The 19,391-nt window shown below is 36.2% G+C and overlaps 1 protein-coding gene and 1 long non-coding RNA gene across 5 annotated transcripts in view; both read right to left on the bottom strand.

Moving 5' to 3' along the window:
- LOC131773091 (uncharacterized) overlaps positions 1 to 6,045 on the bottom strand; it is a 176,258-nt gene extending 170,213 nt beyond the window's left edge. The window contains exons 1-3 of the mRNA XM_066173821.1: positions 5,953 to 6,045; positions 5,785 to 5,871; positions 5,588 to 5,642 (exon numbers count right to left, since the gene is read on the bottom strand). The gene's annotated coding sequence lies outside the window, so the exon portion shown is untranslated. The remainder of the gene's footprint in view (positions 1 to 5,587; positions 5,643 to 5,784; positions 5,872 to 5,952) is intronic.
- A 5,012-nt stretch (positions 6,046 to 11,057) lies between these two features.
- On the bottom strand, positions 11,058 to 16,484 carry LOC136284055 (uncharacterized). Of its 4 annotated transcripts, none has more exons than XR_010719050.1 (5): positions 15,992 to 16,484; positions 15,592 to 15,731; positions 12,608 to 15,355; positions 12,178 to 12,274; positions 11,058 to 11,721 (listed from the first exon to the last, which is right to left on the bottom strand). It is a non-coding gene; the product is annotated as an uncharacterized lncRNA (long non-coding RNA). The 4 variants fall into 4 exon arrangements; XR_010719048.1 differs by lacking the exon at positions 12,178 to 12,274 and having other exon boundaries at positions 12,608 to 14,944; positions 15,246 to 15,355; positions 15,992 to 16,482; XR_010719047.1 differs by lacking the exon at positions 12,178 to 12,274 and having other exon boundaries at positions 15,992 to 16,483.
- Between the last annotated feature and the right edge of the window lie 2,907 nt (positions 16,485 to 19,391).

Raw genomic sequence — 19,391 nt, 5'->3', positions numbered from 1 at the left:
CTGTATTGCACTTCAACTAGAAAGAAGAGGATAAAGTTGTTCTACTTATAGTTCTCGTTCATAACAAATTCATCCTATAAAATCAAACAAAAGAATTTCTATTTTTGTTATTGACTTACTCCAATTTAAATGCGCCGATAATGAAGATTTCTATAATTTATAAACACAGATAATTACCTGCCAACCTCTTCGCAAGGTCTGAAAAAAAAAAATAAGAGTTACCATTGGGTATGAAAATACATCCGAGCCCCCGCTGATTTTGTGAGACGGATAAGCTTATAAGCGTATAAAACGTATATATTGTCACGTAAAAGCATTGAAGACGGATTTACATCATGTTTAAAAGGGAAGGAATTAATAGTCAGCAGAGTCACCTGAGTCAAGTTTTTCAATCAAATCTGGTGAGCGTACATAAATCATAATAGGGCTATGCATAAAGACTTTAACAAATATTAAAACGGTAACCACGTTATCTTTCGTGACTCGAATCAGTCTCTGAACCATAAATTTAAAAAAATTAAATGGCCAAAAGATTGAAATTTGTAACCAGACCTTAAGCCTAAAGCTGTTACTGGCTCGAAAACCAGTGTTACTCACCTTCATCAGCATCATCAGACGTGGTCGACTCCATCTTCTCTCTGTTATAAATTTCAACCTAAAAACAAGCCAAATTTGAAAAGAAACATGATTCTGTTAGCAATAGACAGAAAAGGAATGATTTACCCTTTTCTGAAATGGCACCGAATTATAGTTACCACATTGGTCAAATCAAAAGATTACCTCCATTCACAAAACTGTAACACTTTTCCAACTAGATCCCAGTTTCCGTATGAATGTCTTAATTGCCCGTTTTGTGTCGGTTTCGTTTGCTTGTTTGTTTTTTCTAGTTTTTATCTTAGAATGGTTAATCCAACCTAACAGTCCAGAGTCATACGAATAAATAAGAAAAATGATACAAGAGTGTGCAAATAAAAGTACAAGATATTAGATAACTATAATTATTTAGACTATACCTCTGTAGCAGGCATACAATAAACAATTACTGGATGAGGTTTTTGTGATATCCAGAATTATCAAGGTAGAGGATATGATTTTGAAAAAAACAACAACAAAAAAATATGCGTTTAATCGATGCTCTCCGAGGTTAACAGGCGCCGAGATATTGTCATAATGCCTGATTTATGCTATTATTTCAGCTGATTTGTAAACTTCTTTTGGTTGTGTATGGCACTGTAATTGCAAGGACATTGGAATTGTCATGTTGTGCTTCGCTGCCTAAATATGTGTTCTAAATATCAATTTGTACTTATCCACTTGATAATGGCGAGAATCAGAAAATACAACCAGACTTTTAAATCAAACCCAATCATATGTCTATGTATACATTCAGTGTATAATACAATCACATGACAGGAAACACGATTATCTTCTAACCTTGCTAATTCTTGATATTCAAGTTCTAAAGAAAAAGGAGAGCGGGGCCCATCGACTGTCACGTGTCAAATGCACAGTTCAAGTTCAAATAAAATCAAATTTAAATTTCCCTGCGGCGATGTCACTGACGCGTTCATCCTTCAATCGAGAAATAAAGCTCACTTGGTGCTTCAAGAGTGTAGATCGACAAAATAAATCCATGATTCCCTTATCATGTTGACATTTTGACGATGGTTGAGGTTTTGGAGAGGTTATGTATGACCATATGGCAAACTAAAATAATCAGTGTTAAATTTCTTGCCCTTCTTTTTCAGCCATTTATAATTCAAAATGACAAAATTTTCACTAGTTGTGTGCAAGATCATTGCTGCTATTTTTCTTAACACATTTGTAGGGTTTTTGGAAAAGTGAGTGAAATCGTAGGTGTTTTACTGTTTGCCGTTGATGTAAACATAAGGCTAAAACTATAAATTCTTACATTTGTAATGCATCGTAACAACGAGGTTCAGTTCCGCTCATTAAGCACTAAGAATAACATAACTTGACGAAAAAAAAATAGCGTTAGTTTTAATAAAATAAAAGAAAAAGATAGACAAAACTTTCATACGAAAAGGATTGAATTTCTTTAAGAACTTCTTACCCGGAATAATGCATTTCTAAGAACTGAAATGATGCAATAAAAAGCGAAAGGTCACGGGAAAAACCCCTAATTACATATTTACGTATGTGATATGCATGAAAATATCACGCAAAAAAAAAAACAGTTTCGAAATGAATTTTTACTCTACTTTGTAACTCTCCGAAGGTATAACGAAGGAAGAAAAAACGGGATACATGCCCTGAATCATTGAGTCGTTCTCTCGGCTGTGAAATAATTACAAAACCTGAACACTACTAAGACCTATTTTTCCTCCCGTTGACTAAATAACTCAGTATATTTATTCCCATCACGTACATGATTGGTGCTAAGCCAGTTTCTCCACCATATATATATATATATATATAATATACAATATAGATTTCGGTCCGTTATTGCTTGTTCCTGAAGGAGAAATTTAGGTCCTTAGCTCGGCGGAATCAAAATGAGCCACAGTCCATCAAATCAGTCTGATGTTACGAACACTTGTTTCAGTTTTAACCTGCTTTAGAGTCAACATTAAGAAACGCTTCGGGTAACAATTCAATTAATCGAGGAAGGCTCCTTCATCGCGTCGAACCGACAAGTGGAAAAATCAAATGATCATTGAATGTCGAAACATGACGAAATATCAAATAATTATGATGCCGCCCGGCCCCACGGTTCGTTTTCATTGCTCGTCTGGTAATCATGAGTAATATATATCGTTATTGACTTCTTTAGTTGAAGAAATTTAGGCCCATAAGCTTGGAGAATCCAAATTGGCCAAAGTCCGACAAATCAGTCTAATAGTATGCGGACTTACGAATACAATATTGCTTCTGTTTTTCTAAAACACGTTTGAGAGTAAGCATTAGGAAACGCTTACGGTAATCTTTTAATTTACCACGAACAGTCATCATGTAATAACATCGTACCCTTTGTTAGGCTATTCTATATTTGTACCTGGAAGATCACTAAGCTTTAAGCTGACGACTTCACGGGCACAATAACGTGGTTCTGCTGTAACAACAACAGAACCACTAACATTAAATCGACCTGAAATGGTCATTAGAAATCGGTGAGGAGTAAAAAAAAAAGTCTTCTGGCGACGCACGAACTCCAGAAAGCCTACTTCGCTTTCCAGGGTTCACGAAACGCCGCCGGTTTTTATTGAAACGCCCCACTAACCGCGCAAGTAAAGAGGGCCTGCATATAGTGTAATTCACAGCAGAGACGAATTGCTACGTAGTTGTTTGACAAATTTCAGTTGCACAGCATATAATGAAGTCATGTTGTAGCTGCTACATAAAATTGGCTTTATCACCCGTATAACCGATGCCTTTGGTGTTCTTTTCTCAACCCTAGTGTGTGGGGAATGATGTCTTGTTTCCAATGCTTTCAATCTTGGATATTCTGCTCTTCCCCATCTCCTAAATTTAGCAGGCACATTCTTGCAAATTGTCCGCTATTTATATATGTGCCTTTATATATGTGCCAGCAGCATCTTAGTGTTGTTTGTCCTCCGAGGATACACATATCACTATGCAAGCTGCATATGGCCAGGCGCTTTGCTTGAGAAAAGGCAAATCATTCTTTCTGAGCTTTTTACTATATTCATGTTGTGCTTTGTTACCTAAATATGTGTTATAAATTTCATTTTGTATCTATATATCTACTTGATAATGGCGAGAATGAGAAAATACCACCGGAGACTTTTCAATCAAACTCCAACATGTGTTTAGTATATTCATTCAGTTTATGATACGATGACATCACAGGAAACACGATTATTTTCTAACCTTGCTAGTTCTCAATTCTGAAGTTCTAAAGGGAACAGAAAATCAGAAAAGCGAAGCCTATCGACTGTTACTGAATGGTCAATTGCCCAGTTCAAGTTTAAATAGAAACAAATTTGCATTTTCCCTGCGGCGATATCACTGAAGCGTTCATCCTTCAATCGATAAGTAAGGCTCCTTTGGTGCTTCAAGAGTGTAGATCAAAAAAATAAATCCAATGTTCGCTTTATATATACATGTTGAGATAAGAAAAAAAAGAACAAACTGTAATTTCATCCTTACAAGCCTGTTTCGTGATTACTCCCTCATCAGGGGATTTTGTTGCTAAGAATATTCGTAACCATCCTTTACATACTTTACAAATTTACATGATATGCGTGGCGGTAGTTTCAATGCTTAGTTCAATTGTTACGGAAAAACTTCTAATTACACGTTTGCGTATGTGTTATGCACGAAAATATCACGCAAAAAAATAGTTTCGAAATGAAATTTTGCTCCACTTTGTTACTCACTGAAGGTAAAATGACGAAAGAAAAACGGGATATATGCCCTGAATCCCTGAGTCGTTGAGTCGTTGTTTCGCCTGTGATATACATGCAAAACCTGAACAACACCCATTTTTCCTCCCCGTGGCTCAGTATTTTTATTCCAATCACGTACAAGATTGGTGCTCATCCAATTTCTCCGCCATACAGCTTTCATTTCATAACAATCATCACTTTCCTCATTCTGTCTAATTTGGAACGATATAAGCATAATTGTTCCTTTTCTTGTGACAGATATTCCTAAAAACTATTCCAAAGCGGAAATGCGTGCTAACGAATAAAGAAGTATCCTGCTCGGAATTAATATCACAACCGTTGTTGTGGTAAGAGCAGATCCTTTTAAAGTAAACGGTATGATGTGCATCGTTTTCTACATATGATTAAACAGTAATTTCATGTTCCCTGCTTGCTTGTTAAATTTCAAATTTACGCCACAACGTCCGTGTAAAAATTCTAGGATTCTGACCACTTGAAGCGAACAAACAAACATACAATATTCAGCAATAATAAGGTTCCCCGTGACACACATGCCACTCTGATCTGAAGATGTTGATTATCAAATAAATGTAGTTTCTCCATCTGGCTCGTTTTAATACCTGGCTAACTAAGCGAATGGTAACTGTGAGAAAGATTTCATTCAGTTGTTGGTTGTTCCCGAAGGAGAAATTTAGGCTCTCAGCTCGGCGAAATCAAAATTAGCTACAGTCCATCAAATCAGTCTGATGTTACGAATACTGTCTTGTTTCAGTTTAACAAACTTAAGAGTTAACACTAAGAAACGCTTCAGGTGACAATTCAATTAATCGAGGAAGGCTCCTACATCATATCGAACCGACAAGTAGAATAAACATTAAATGATCATTGAACGTCGAAACATGACGAAATATCAAATAATTATGAAGTCGCCCGGCCCCACAGTTCGTTTTCATCGCTCGCCTGGTAATCATGAGTAATATATATCGTTATTGACTTCTTTGGTTGAAGAAATTTAGACCCATAAGCTTGGAGAATCCGAATTGGCCAAAGTCCAACAAATCAGTCTTCTAGTACAGACTTCTGAATACAACGTTGCTTCTGTTTTTCTAAAACACGTTTGAGAGTAAGCATTGGAAACTGCTCATTGTAATCTTTTAAGTTACTATGAAAAGTCCTACATCATGTAATAATATCTTACCACAACTGTTTCAACATACCTCTTTGTCGCCTGATTAATATTTTGTATCTGGGCAACAGCCTTCAAGATGGCGGCTTCGGAGAGCAAAACAAATCAGTCAATTACAGTTAATGATATAAACAATGTTGTTCTAAGAATTTTCCTTTCTCAAAAGCGTTCTAAGATATGTCACGATCGTTCTAACATATATTTAAAGAGGCTATTCTACATTTGTACCTGGAAGATCACTGAGCTAAAGCTGACGACTTCACTGGCTCAGTCAGATTCCAGAGATTCATCAATCGGCACAATAATGTCGTTCTGCTCTAAATATATAGAATCTGAATTAATGAGATGTAACGGGTCATTTACATCATGCGATCTAGCTCTTTCAAAGCGGTTTACGAGCGCTAAGGATTCCCAAAGTATATTGTTAGTCTCTCTTTGGGCAAACTCAGCTGAAACACAACCAACATTTGATGTCACTTTATTTTCCTCTGTGACCAAAATAGACACATTAGATTAAACAGTAAACAAAGTTTACAATATTTACGCTCATTCACTTACACTTGTTAAGGTTTATTGTTTAGCGTTTTGAGGTTTTCTATCGGTATTTCCATTTCTTTTTTCATACAGGTTTTGTTTTACGCTTACTATCAAGCTAGAAAGAACTCTGTCGGCACTGAGTGACAACTTTCATAAAAAGCAAAAACCTTGAACATACAGCAAAATACTTACAGACATTTTTCAAGTGTGTTTTAATCAACTTCTGTTCTTTTCCGATTGGAACTACTCTTTTACTTTTACTTTTAACGCATCATTTTCTACGTTCTGTTGCAGAATAATATAGTTTTTTTAGAATAAAATGGTCGATTTATATAAATATTCGAAAACTTTCTTACAATTTTCTTACAACTTTTTGAATTTATGTTAAACTCCCATCTTTAAGACAATGTCAAGATGGATAATTAGGGGTGATAATAAGAATTTATACAACTTCATTTGCGATGGTATCATTATTTTATCATTATGAAGAAAGGCACACTGGGAGAATAGGTTGTACGGAGGGGTGAGTGTTTTAGAAAGTAACTCTAAGAGCCGGTTATTTAAACAAAGTTTATGCCGTTGTTTAACAAAACCGCGTTCTAAGCCATCTTCAATTTAGCCGAGCCTTTTATCAGAACATTTATTTTTGTAAACAGTGTCGAGGGCCAAAAGCTAAAAGTGGAAGGAAATTTATCTAATGAAAGTAACCCTCTTATAGAGAATCCCTGAGGCCCACTGCTTGCGTCAAACCGCAGTTTGGGTTAGACCTCGCGTAAATAACGGATTCCATGAAGACCAATGGCTGACCTGGAAATTTCGTGGAGTGCATGATCCACGGCGCCCTCGAGACTGGGCGTCACAAGATGGTGCGAAGGCGAGTGTGGTAGTATCACCACACCTGTAATTTCCACCGTTATCATGCTTCGGAAATCTTTCAGAAACTGGATCAAGACAACGATTTCATCCAGGAGATACACATAGAACACTATATAATAAAATCTTTACTGGCTCGACTCCGTTTAAGTGCAACATTGCAATTTGCAATTGAAATCATATTGATGGCGTAAGGCCAAAATGTTAATGCCGGTGTTAAATAGAGAATGATACATGGGCGTGCGTAGATATGGAATTTCTCTTCGAGTGTTTAACTTAGTGTTTTTTAACAATTTTGGTGAGCGGGTGCTCAGTATTTTTTCAGAGGAAATTATGACCACCAGCTTTAATTTTAATGGCAGCGGAAGGCTGGGGAGAGAAAGAAATTTGAACCGAGCGGGTAAGCGACAGTAAAAAAACAAAGAGAGGGGTGGGGGTGGGGGAATAAATACTACGCCTTGATAGCAATTTCTACCTGATCAGTTTTAGTATTCTCATTACCTGTTTGCAGGATGAAGTATGAATATTTTAGGGGAGAAGTTATATGTTAATCACTCCTAAGAGTTAAAGGGTTAACTCGCCCCAATAAGACGCCTGCTACTGCAGGTCAACTATATGCTGGCTCAATTTACCAAAACACTCCTAGAAATAGTAAACAATCCATATTAACATTTATCATATAACAACTGTGTGTTGGAGACAGTTTATAATAAAAGTTAAGAGCTAGAACTGAAAGGCATTTCTTGCGTATCTCCTATCCATGATCTATTGATATGGCTGAAATAAAGATAAAACTTGTCAACTAGATTAAAATTACTCCGAAAACTAGCTCTTGAATAAGAATAAAAAAGACGTCATAAAATTAATCAAATGGAACGAGCTGTAATGAAAGACACACTTCGATGAACGAGTGAAAGGCTAACTTAGGTATGATTTTGACATGATTCTGTGGCTTCACATACGAGGAAATAAGAAATGATGACATTAAAATGCATCTCTTAGAAATCAATTAGGTCACCAAACGACAAAAACTGCAAACGTATGTTCTAGCAATTCATTTGCTCACGAAAACATTTTTCGCTCCGCTTAGTTATTTCAGAGGGACGAGGGACATAACAAAGGAGATACCGCTCAAACGCATGGTTATCGATAACAGTTACCGGGAGCTAAGTAAAATCTGGATAAGTTTCGTTCTTCATGCATGAGTATGATATGTTAAGAGAGCTATGTTATACGTTACGGTCTTGATGTTTTGGGACGTGCACATGGATAAAATTACCTTCATGGCGGGTGAGAACTAAAAAACAAGAACGGCTGGAAATAAAACTATTTAAGTGGAAAAAACAAATGAAATCAACCAACAGAATAGCAAATCCTTATATGAGATTCACAAATTATATTTCTTGCGAACTGGCATGGACTCGCATATGTGACAACGGTGTTTAAAAGCAGCATGACTGATTGGCAAGTCATTAATTAGTAGCCAGCGGGCAAAGATACTCTTATGGTCATTTCAATGATATAAAGATTTTCATGATGATTGTAGTTACTGAGTAATTAATAACAGTTGACTGAGTTCAGCTTTTATTACTTCATGTAATTTAGTTGTCGCGTCGATGAATTAGGAAAAGGCAGGGAAAATAATGATTCTCTCAATGTAACTGTTCAACAGCGGCGTCCTCTCCAAGCTTGCATAAGAATGTAATGAAAAATTGAGAAAATGAGACGAACTGTACTACGATTATTGCGATGAAACTTCTAGCCATGAGCATCCACGGCGTACCCTCTGGAGCCATTATGAACAATTCTAAAAAAAACAGAACCTCTGTGTGGGTTATTATAACAAACCGCTTGTACACCGGATTTAAGAAAACGTATAAATGAGTCCATTGTTCTATAAATTATAGAAATGAACACTGAAATTGGGAGATAAAAGACCTACATCAAAATTTTTTCTGATGGTGAGCTTAATTGGATGTGCGGTATCATACAAACGACGTAAGCCAATCGTATCGATTGATATCATGACCAATAAAAGCAATGTGGTTTACTTCGTTGCGCTAAGAGTATCATTTGTGGTTTGGCTTCATTTCAGATGTGGAGCAAATTAACAGAGCCTGCGTTTAATGCCAAGAGCACCAAAACACTCTTGTTGTAATCTTTGACTTCGAATGGTTATTTCATTCGAATGGTTATAACTGGTGTTTGATCATGACAACAACTTCCACCTTATAGGTTTGAGTATATTCTCATTACCTGTTTGCTGGATAATGTATCGATATTGTGGGGAGAAGTTATATGTTAATCACTTTTAGGATTTAAAGGGTTAAAAGACATCAAGTTTTAATCCTGATGCATGCACGCTAGATGTGCACCGAATTTTTTTTTTTTTTTAATTAGTGCCAAAAAAAAGGTTTAAACCTTCCCTCCTTTCTTGTTAAGATGAAAAACACTTTAATTTGACGCAGTAGCCTACAAAGTGTTTCCTTTCAAGTTTCTGGAAAGGGTCGATTACAACCAGTGTTTTCAAACATTGATGTTCTGAAGCGGAGCTAAAATGGCCTGTCCATATATATATATATACTTTAAGAGATTTCCTTTCTAAAAAGCGTTCTAAGTTATGTCACGGTCCTTCTAACATATCTTTCTACATGCTCTTGCATATTCGTATCTGGAAGAAGCTAAAGTTGATGACTTCACGGGCTCAGTAAGATTCTTGAGATTTATCAATCGGTACATTAATGTCGTTCTGCAGTAAATATTTAAAATCTGAAGTATATATAATGAGATGCGTCGGGTCATTTACATCTAGCTAGCTTGTTCAACGCGGCTTAGGACCTCTGAGGATTTCCAAAGTACATTGCTAATCTCTCTTTGGGCAAACTCGGCTATTTAATGGAAGTTACAGGTGGAAATATTTGACATGCAACCAACATTTGATCTCGCTTTACTTTCCTAGGTGACCAAACTATACACATTAAATTCAACTGTGTACAAAGTTTACAATATGTACACTTATTCACTTACACTTATAAAGGTTTACTGTGTAGTGTTTTGAGGTTTACTATACATCTATTTTTTTTTCATACAGGTTTTGTTTTCTGCTTGCTTTTAGGCTCGAGAAAAACTTAATGTCGCTGGGTAACTATTTTATAAAAAGCAAAATCCCTGGACATACAGCAAAATACTTACAGACATATTTCAGGTGTGTTTTAATCAACTTCTGCTCTTTTCAGAGTGGAAGTAACTTACCTCTTACTTTTAACCGATCATTTTCTACGCTGTAAATCGAAAGGATCTGTTTCAGGCTCTAAAATAGGGCCATCTCGGTGAGTAAAATAGTCAAATTTTGGAGCTCATTTGGCCCTTCTGGATAAAAGCTGTTCTGGCCCTAGTAAAAAGGACAGAAATGGCCCTGTATGGGATAGCCGAAACGACTTCATAACGGGGCTGTTTTAAGAAAATGAAGGGTAGTTTAGGAAAAATGAGGGGTAGTTTTGGCCTTTAAAGGGGTCAAAATGGTATGGCCAAATCAGCCCTTCTAGAACCAATTCGCACCATAGAGAGAGTGAAAATTGGCCCCTATTTCGTGGCCAATTTAAGCCAATGTATGGTCAAACAAACGAAATTTTAATGGCTAAATCGGCATCATAGGGTCTGAAACGACGCTCTTGATGGGAGCTGTTTGGGGCTTAAATAATGTAAAACAGTCCTCTGAACAGAACGAAAGTGGTTTTTGTTATGATATAAAATTGCCCCACTTAAGCTATTTCGCATCTGTACATTTTAGGCCAACAATACCCTCAAAGGGTGACTCATTTAGCCCCTGTTAAGGCAAAAGGAAAGCACTTCCTGCGACTAAAGCAATGCAAACGAAGTCCGAATGACTCCTAATTTTAGCTCTATCACAGCTTTGTTAAAGCTAAAATCAATTTCCATTTATCCTTTTACATGGTTCCAATTATCCATTTGATTCACACTCATTAAACAACGCTTAGCAGCAAAAATAATAATATAAAAATCCCTTAAATGGGGATTAATAGTAATATATATATAGGAAAAATGGTTTATTGACATTGTAAAGATTTGCATTCTCCAGCTGTGACCTTTTATTGGCAAACTGAAAATAATACATGTGCATAAAACAGCGGTGAAAGGGCTATAAACCACAGTATTGAGAATATCCAATGTAAATTGTACATTTCTTCATACTAACAGAAATTACAAATAGATTCACCAATGATTCTAATTCTTAAATTTCAAGAACCCTTTCACTCCCAAGATCGTATTAGTAATTCCTCTTACTGTCTGTCATACAATCTTTTGATATTATTTGGGAGAATTTAGTATTGGATCAACTTAAAGTCCCCTGGATCATATTCTACTTTATTCTCATCACTTTTCTGCTTGAAATTGTGCTGAGATTGTAAGGAGAAGTTTTCTCTTGGTCACTCATGGGAGTTAAAGGGTTAAAGAAAGTGCTGACATTCAGCAAAGTATGACCTTGGCCAATACCCATTAGGGCCTGTCCTAGGAAAGACAACATGGCTTTGCTGTCTTTATAAACCACATATTGAATATATAAAATAATGACAGCAAAGCCACAATGCTATTTACAATGCTTTGTTGTGGTATGCTGCATAGAATAATGCCCTCATAGATGATAAATAGTTTATCAAAATCATATTGTTCACCAATGGCCACAATTTGAGGCTGAAAGGACTTCTACAATTCATCATCAATTGAAGCTGTTCTCTGTAAAAAGAAAAAAATAATAAAAATGAAAAAAATGAGTCACCTAACCCCATAAAAATGAGCAAAACAAAGTCTCAAAAGAAGAAAGTTGTAACTAAAAGGTTGCTGAGTGATCAACTAGACTAATTTGGAATTAGTCCCTTATATCCAAAAAGATAATGCTCCCCTTGCCTATCAATGACCAAAACAAACAATTCAAAATTATTTTTACAACTGTATACATTGGCAAGTTCATGTTTTATAAGTATTTTTGTTTTGTACCTTGCAGCCAAGGAAAATGTGTGACAACACAGCTAGGCATTAAAAGTGAAGCTAAATGCAGTCAATAGCATGTTTTTATTTGGTGCAAACACTGATTTCACAGCCATTTCTGTTTGTTTGTTTGTTTTTCTATTTTCAATAATCTGCTCTAAAAATTAAAAGAGTCTCTGGTCTCTTTCGGTAGAAAACACTTACTGGTAGGATTGTAAACACTTCTTATTGAGGGCCCTTTCCTTTTTGCCGTAGTATCTTCAGTTGTTTATTAAAACCAGTACAATTTGACCTTTAATTTCTGGTACAAAAAGATGATTCAATGTATGAACATCAAATAAAAAATTATATGGCCAATTCAACACTTTTAACACACATATCACGAGAATTGTTGACTTCCAATAGGACACCCCACCTAAACAAATTTTCCCAAATAGCCTAACCTTTAAAATGACCTCTGGAAACCCCAAAAATCTGTAAATAATGCATCCACAACGCCTACTTGTTTTAAGTTTAATAATGGCTACACAGTAGCCCAGAGCAGCCAAACAATTAAATGAGTAAGGTTTTACTTGCTATTTTAAAAATCCTTCCTTAATATTAAAAATTTTACATAATATGGTTTTATACTCACATGTGCTGGAAGTTGAAATCTATACATGTATCCAATCTTCCACCTAAGGTAACAAAAACAAGACAAGTTGAATAAAATAATAGCATATTTATTGACAAATTGTTTAGTACAATGTACATTCAACCACTGAAATGGTAATTGTTATACAAATCATAACATGTGACTACTCATATTCAAAAGTACATTGCATATTGTATGCATCAAATCTGAAAAATTAAACAGCTTACAAGGCAATAACAGTCTTAACCCTTTAACTCCCATGAATGACCAAGACAGAATTTCTCCTTACAATATTAATACAATATCAAGCAGACAAGAGATGAGAATATGGAAAAACATTAATTACAGGATTATTAGTTGATTGAATACCAAATTCTCCAAACTAACATCACTAGAACTGTATGGCAGACAGTAGGGAGAATTACTAATAAGATCTTGGGAGTTAAAGGGTGAAGGTTCCTCACCAATGTCTTAAATGCTAGTTGCTTATATTTGCTCATACAAGTCAGACTTAATTTATCAATTAGTTCTGATTTCTTAGTCTTTGCAATTGTACTTGCCATATAACCAAAGCTATAAACATCTGAAGTTGACCAAGGGACGTACAGACCATCATACAAAGCAGGATCAATGTGTTTATGTCATGTTTTGAGTCCAGCTCTTTCTGATCCAGAAGGAATTACTTCAACCTTGGTTTTCCTAACTTCACATGCCTCATTGAAGTCTATTATTTTTTGCTGCCAATCACCCCTATTCACCTCTGAAATCAATACATTATCTCCTTTTTGTCATTGTGGACAATCCCTACTCCATGAAGATAAAAGAATCCCGACTACATTGCATTAAAATGCCTAACCATGATTTTTCAACACATACACTCTCTGACTAAAGAGCTCTAAAAATGGTAAATGAATGTTTGATCCCTTCCTTAACCCTTTAACTCCCATGAGTGACCAAGACAAAATTTCTCCTTACAATACAAATACAATATCAACCAGATAGGTGATGAGAATAAAGAAAAATATCAATTTGGGGATAATTAGTTGATCAAATACTAAATTCTCTGAATTACCATTCTAAGAATTGTATGGTTGGCAGTAAGGAGAATTACAAATTTGATGTGGGAGGTAAAGAGTTAATTCCACAAACCTCTCATACAAGCAGTTAAGTAGTTCACCAAAGGAAGGGAAATGCTTTGTGAGAAATGTGAGATAAAACACAAGCTTCCTCAGCAGTTTCTTTAGTAGTTGATTCACTATTAATAGTACTTGACTGCACTGGAAAAGACATACATGTAAACTTGCAAACACCAAACCTTCCCAGGCCAAACACAACTTTGTTTCTGTGGCTACCCCCTACAACTGAAAGTTGCTAATAGCTCATTTCGTTCACTTATACATTTAACTTGCTTCAATGAGAAATCCCTCAAAGTTTGATATCTATGATTAATCATTTTGAAAAATATATTTCAAGCATTGCACCAACATGTGCTGTAAAATGATCAATAATTGATCATCAATTATTGATGCTTAAAAGTGAGGATTCCTTAGCAAAAAAGCTTAGCACCTCTGGCAGATACCTTTGTCACAGTATTGTAGAGCAAAGAAAAAATAATATTATGTTTCAAGCATTGCACCTACATGTGCTGTAAAATAATCAATCAATGCCTAACAGTGAGGATTCCTTGGCAAAATGGCCTTGCATGTCTGGCATATACCTTGATCACAGTATCGTAGAGCAAAAAGAAAAATATGTTTCAGGCAATTTGCACCAACCTGTGCTGCAAAAATTATCAATCAATGCCTAACAGTGAGGATTGCTCAGCAAAAAAGCTTAGCACCTCTGGTGTACACCTTGATGACAGTATTTTAGATAAAAGAAATACTTTTTCAATCATTGCACCTACTTGTGCTGTAAAATACCTTGATCACAGTATTGTAGAGCAAAAAGAAAAATATGTTTCAAGCAATTTGCACCAACCTGTGCTGTAAACATTATCAATCAGTGCCTAACAGTGAGGATTCTTTAGCAAAATAGCTTAGCACCTCTGGCATATACCTTTATCACAGCATTGTAGAGCATAGAAAAAAACATTGTTTTAAGCATTGCACCTACACTGTACATATGCTGTAAAATGATAAATCAATGTCTAACAGTGAGGATTCCTTAACAAAAAAGCTTTGCACCCCTGGCATATACCTTGATCACAGTATTGTAGAGCAAAGAAAAAATTTTTCAAGCATTGCACCTACATGTGCTGTAAAATGATAAATCATTACCTAACAGTGAGGATTCCTCAGTAAAAAGGCTTTGCACCTCTGGCATATAACTTGATCACTGTATTTTAGAGCAAGGAAAATGTGAAATTGATAATTTGAGAAAGAACTGATCAGTCAATGAAAGAATCAATCTATGCCTGAAAGCAAGGATTCCCAAGTAAAAAAAAAAAATCACCCCCAGCTGACATATTACCTTGAACACAGCATTGTTCAGCAGGAAAATACAAGAAATTCATCATTTAAAGCATTGCACCTAAATGTCTGTAAAATGACCAATCAATGCTTTACTTCTATAGCTCGCTGATCCTAGCAGTATGCAAAATGTGTCTTAAATGAACTTTGTAATGGGTCTTGCTCACCATAGAGTCTCTGCGGCTTGATCAGTGGTGAGCATCGGGGCATGAAATCCCTAGGTTCAATTCCACTTTGGCAAACAATAATTTTTTCTTTGTTCCAAGCTCATCGCAAACTGAAAAATAAAACTTTCTCTTTTTCTTACCGCGCTCAGAACTGACCATCTTTCTTATTCTAATTAGCATGTTTATCTAACAATGGTCAAGGGGGGGAGGGAGGGGATCTCATGATGAGATACAAGTAATTGACTGAATTTTATTTTACAACTCAATTCCACTTCCTAGAATTTAAATTCTATTCTGTGGGAGTATAGAGATTGGTTATCAATACAAGATATAAAAATACACAAACCTTTTTTGAACTTTTAGGTGTTTCTTTAGTGCTTCCGTTCTCCTTGCTTGTTGGTGTTAACAAGAACTTGGGCTTATAGATACTTTCTCCAAATCTCCGCCGCTTGCAAATTCCACACCTAAATCTGCTTCATCTTCATTCTATAAAAAAGTTACAAAAGATTAATTCAACTCCAAATATTGGTAAGTGATTTATTGATCTGTGTTAGTCTTGGTCAGCAGTTGGCCTTTTGCGATGCACAAACATTGAACTTAAAAATGTGCGTGCCTTATAAAGGATTAATTAAACCAATTTTTTATGACTATAAATTAAATGCATTAAGTGCGGATATCACGTGTTTATGAGTGTGGATTCTTGTGCATACTTGCTAAAGATCAGCAAATTTTTCTTCATAGCTTACCATTAATACAGAGGCAGAACCACGAGCGTGGGTTATATTTCTTCGACAAGTTACGGTTGGGTCCGGAATTCAAATGATTGGAATGGCTCACCTGAAGTAAATGTGCAAGCATGAAATTGTTTTTAAATAACAAGATTGGCTATGGGGCTTAGTTCATAAAAAGAAAATCATAAAGGTCATAACTAGAAAATCTTTGTAGTAAATATGTAATGTAAGCTGATTTCTGTTAATTTAAATCAGGATAAACCACACAGCGATGCAAAGTCCCTTTCAGAAAGCAAGCAGCGCAAACGATTCACACGAGGGAATCGGGTGTCCACAATTTGACTCTCCTTCGTAGAAAAATCACTGTCATTAGCGAAATGCACAGTATGATATTCGCAATAAACTATCTGTTAAATCTTTCCGCGACGCGGTTTAAACTGCATGGTAGGACAACATATAGTCACTTTGAAGATTGTTCGTGTAGGCTGTATTATTCTGTCACCATAGAGCCATTCTGCGGAACAGTTATGTAAGACACATCGTTGTGTAACAGTAGCTACAACTTTGTACAGTGGGTACCATGTACCACTATCTATACCGTCTACAGTAGGTACAATTAGCTACACTGTCTACAGCAGGTACAACTACCTACACTGTCTACAATAGGTTCAACTAGCTACACTGTCTACAACTTGTTAATCACATTGTCCATCCATGGAGTCTGGTTGCACTCCAACTGAATTTTGCATAACACTCCATCTCCATTTTGCACGATTATTTTTCTTTAAGTTAGTAATCTTCTCGTGCACACAGGTGAGAATTATGTCATCATTTATTTTATTGTTTATTATTTAAATGGATGAAGTTTGTAAACCTAGAATATGCAGTAGGAGATGACAGCCTTTCAATATATCTAACGTTTTTTCTCCTGACTTTTTATAGGTGGTCTTCGTGGCAAGTGTTTTGTTGACGTTTTTCCGAAAACTCGTGCACCACCGTGTCCCTGATTGATAATAAGCCTTACTTTCTCCAGTCTCGTGGTAATGGGTGTATCACTCTGAGTGGAAAAAGGCGAAGGTAGCGGGCACGATCAGATGTTGGTCCTTTTTCGTAACTGCTGATAATGAAATTCACACACAACATTTCCTCGTTCTACCATTTCAGTGTTTAAGGCAATTATTCTTCCTCTACGAGAAGAGCTATGGCTTATTTTTTCTCTCAGACAACAAACATTTTCGCCGGGCGGTTTGCCTACTGAAGAAACGATACAAACAAGTGCCATAACAATAACACGGACTTACGAAGTTCGTAGCCATATTAAGAACCCTCAACTTCAATACTAAAATTGACACTCGTGGCCATTTTTTTTTTTGGGGGGGGGGAAAGATATGTTGCAGAGCAGGCGCGAAAGAAACTTTCTTGAAAATGGGAACCCTATCTGTTGATGCTAAGGCCTATTCCCGCGAAATAAAAACAAACAATATGAAATTTAAAAATGCCACCACATCGCCGCTATAGTGTTGCTATGGAAATACCGATATTCCCATTTCTTTCTGCTCGTAATTTTTCGCGCGCGTTAAAAGCATGCGCACTCATTTTGCCGCTGTGTCGCTTCCCGCCTAAACTGTCCGACATGCGCGCTTAAGGATGAGCTCTCAAAGATCTCTGGAAATAACCAATGTGTAACCAGGCCAGGAAACTATTACCAGGCTTTCTTCCACTGGCGGGAAAAAGTTACATGGAACAAATATACTTCCCTCGATTTCCCCTGTGGACATTTTTATAAGACTCTTGAATCTTGTTCTTTCTTTTAAATCCGGAAAATGAAAGCGACATTTACTGACATTCAAACAAATTGTAACCAAATCACCGCAGTCAAGATAATCAGTTACAAAAGGTGCAAGAGAAAAGTTGGTGAATTTAATCAGGAGCACGTGGGCCGTAACTCCGCCGCTTTTGCAAATACGATTGGAGTATGTCTACTCAAGTACAAGGAGATCGAGGTAAGTGAACAATATTGACCAATAACAGGCTTACAACTACAATTATATCAATTTTTATTGGAAAACCTAGCGTTTCTGTGTGTCATTTTCAATTTCTAGCAATTATATTTTGAAAGGACTATTCAACAATGCAAAACTAATTGACCACCTAATTAGTGATTTCAATGAGTTAGCCTTGCACTTCTAGTATGTGGTGTCAGCGTAAAGTGCAACCTTGGATTAAGATCATCGTATAGTGGATTTCCCTAAATTTAAAGGGGCACTTCGGGCCTGCGAAGCAAATATTTGAGTAGGTGGGGCTAGAGACGAACCCGTAAACTTCAGCCAACAAGGGAAAGAGGGTGTCGAGTGGGGCATACCAGGAAAGTTTGGATTTTTCTCCTTGGAAATGTGCAGAAGTATGAAAATATACGTATGTTGATATTTGGGTCGATTTCTAGGTCGAGCTTTGTTTACAAGAGAACTGTAATAAATAGAAACCAGACAAGTTTGTGATTTATTGTCAAAAATCAAATCTTAAATGATTAGTCATTAACGCTTTTAATTCGTTGAGTTCTCGCAAAGGCGAGGGCAGGATAAAAATCGTGAAAAATCGTAAGCAAATCAACGAAAAGAAGAGGAGGGTAAAATTTGCCGAGAGTGTCAGGTCTGAAGACAAATAGGACGAACTCGCCAAATATTTCAAGTCTTATACTGATCGCTGGAGACTTAGCAATTTTCCATAAAAACTCGCGGCTCTTGCGCAAAGAACAGTCTATTGTTTTTAAAGTCGCCAGATAGTCTTGTGATTGTTGCTCAGTCAATTTCGATTGCTGTGACCCTGTTCCCCCTAGGGTTTGACCCTTAAAATGAACCCATTACAAATATAATTAATGGGCTCCTGCCCTTCAGTACTAATGGACCTGGTACCTTAGTTAAACATTAACAATATAGCAAAGTTTGGAACATAAATTTTTTTTATTTGGGGCAAATAGATTTATTTTAATTCCTCAAAGTAGCGAGAAATACATTAATATGACGTCATACCTTCAGCGAGTGAACTCAACAATCAACTGAACAATTTTGTTGGGAAGAGCCTCCTATGCTGGTCTCAGTGAGGAGTTCAGATCGAATAAAGAGTTCTAACTCTTCTACACGGTCTTTAAAGTAATCACCGGTTTAATATAATTACTCATTAAAATACCTTTTCTACAAGACAATTGTTAAACTGTCTGATACATTTTTCACCTAGATTCCTTTCAACTTTCCAAATGAGTTTTACTTCAGAAAGACGGGATGCCTATGCAAGTTAATTCCACGGCCACCTAATTATTTTTGGGTCAAACAGAACCCGATATATTAATTTTTTCAGAGAAATGGCCAACAGTAGACAGCTTTGTTTGTTAATAGTTACCTAGCGTCCTTGAACACAA

Source organism: Pocillopora verrucosa, chromosome 10, assembly GCF_036669915.1.
Source record: "Pocillopora verrucosa isolate sample1 chromosome 10, ASM3666991v2, whole genome shotgun sequence".
NCBI lineage: Eukaryota > Metazoa > Cnidaria > Anthozoa > Scleractinia > Pocilloporidae > Pocillopora > Pocillopora verrucosa.
The sequence above is the reverse complement of the archived record's forward strand: the minus strand, read 5'-3'. Positions and strand labels throughout refer to the sequence as shown.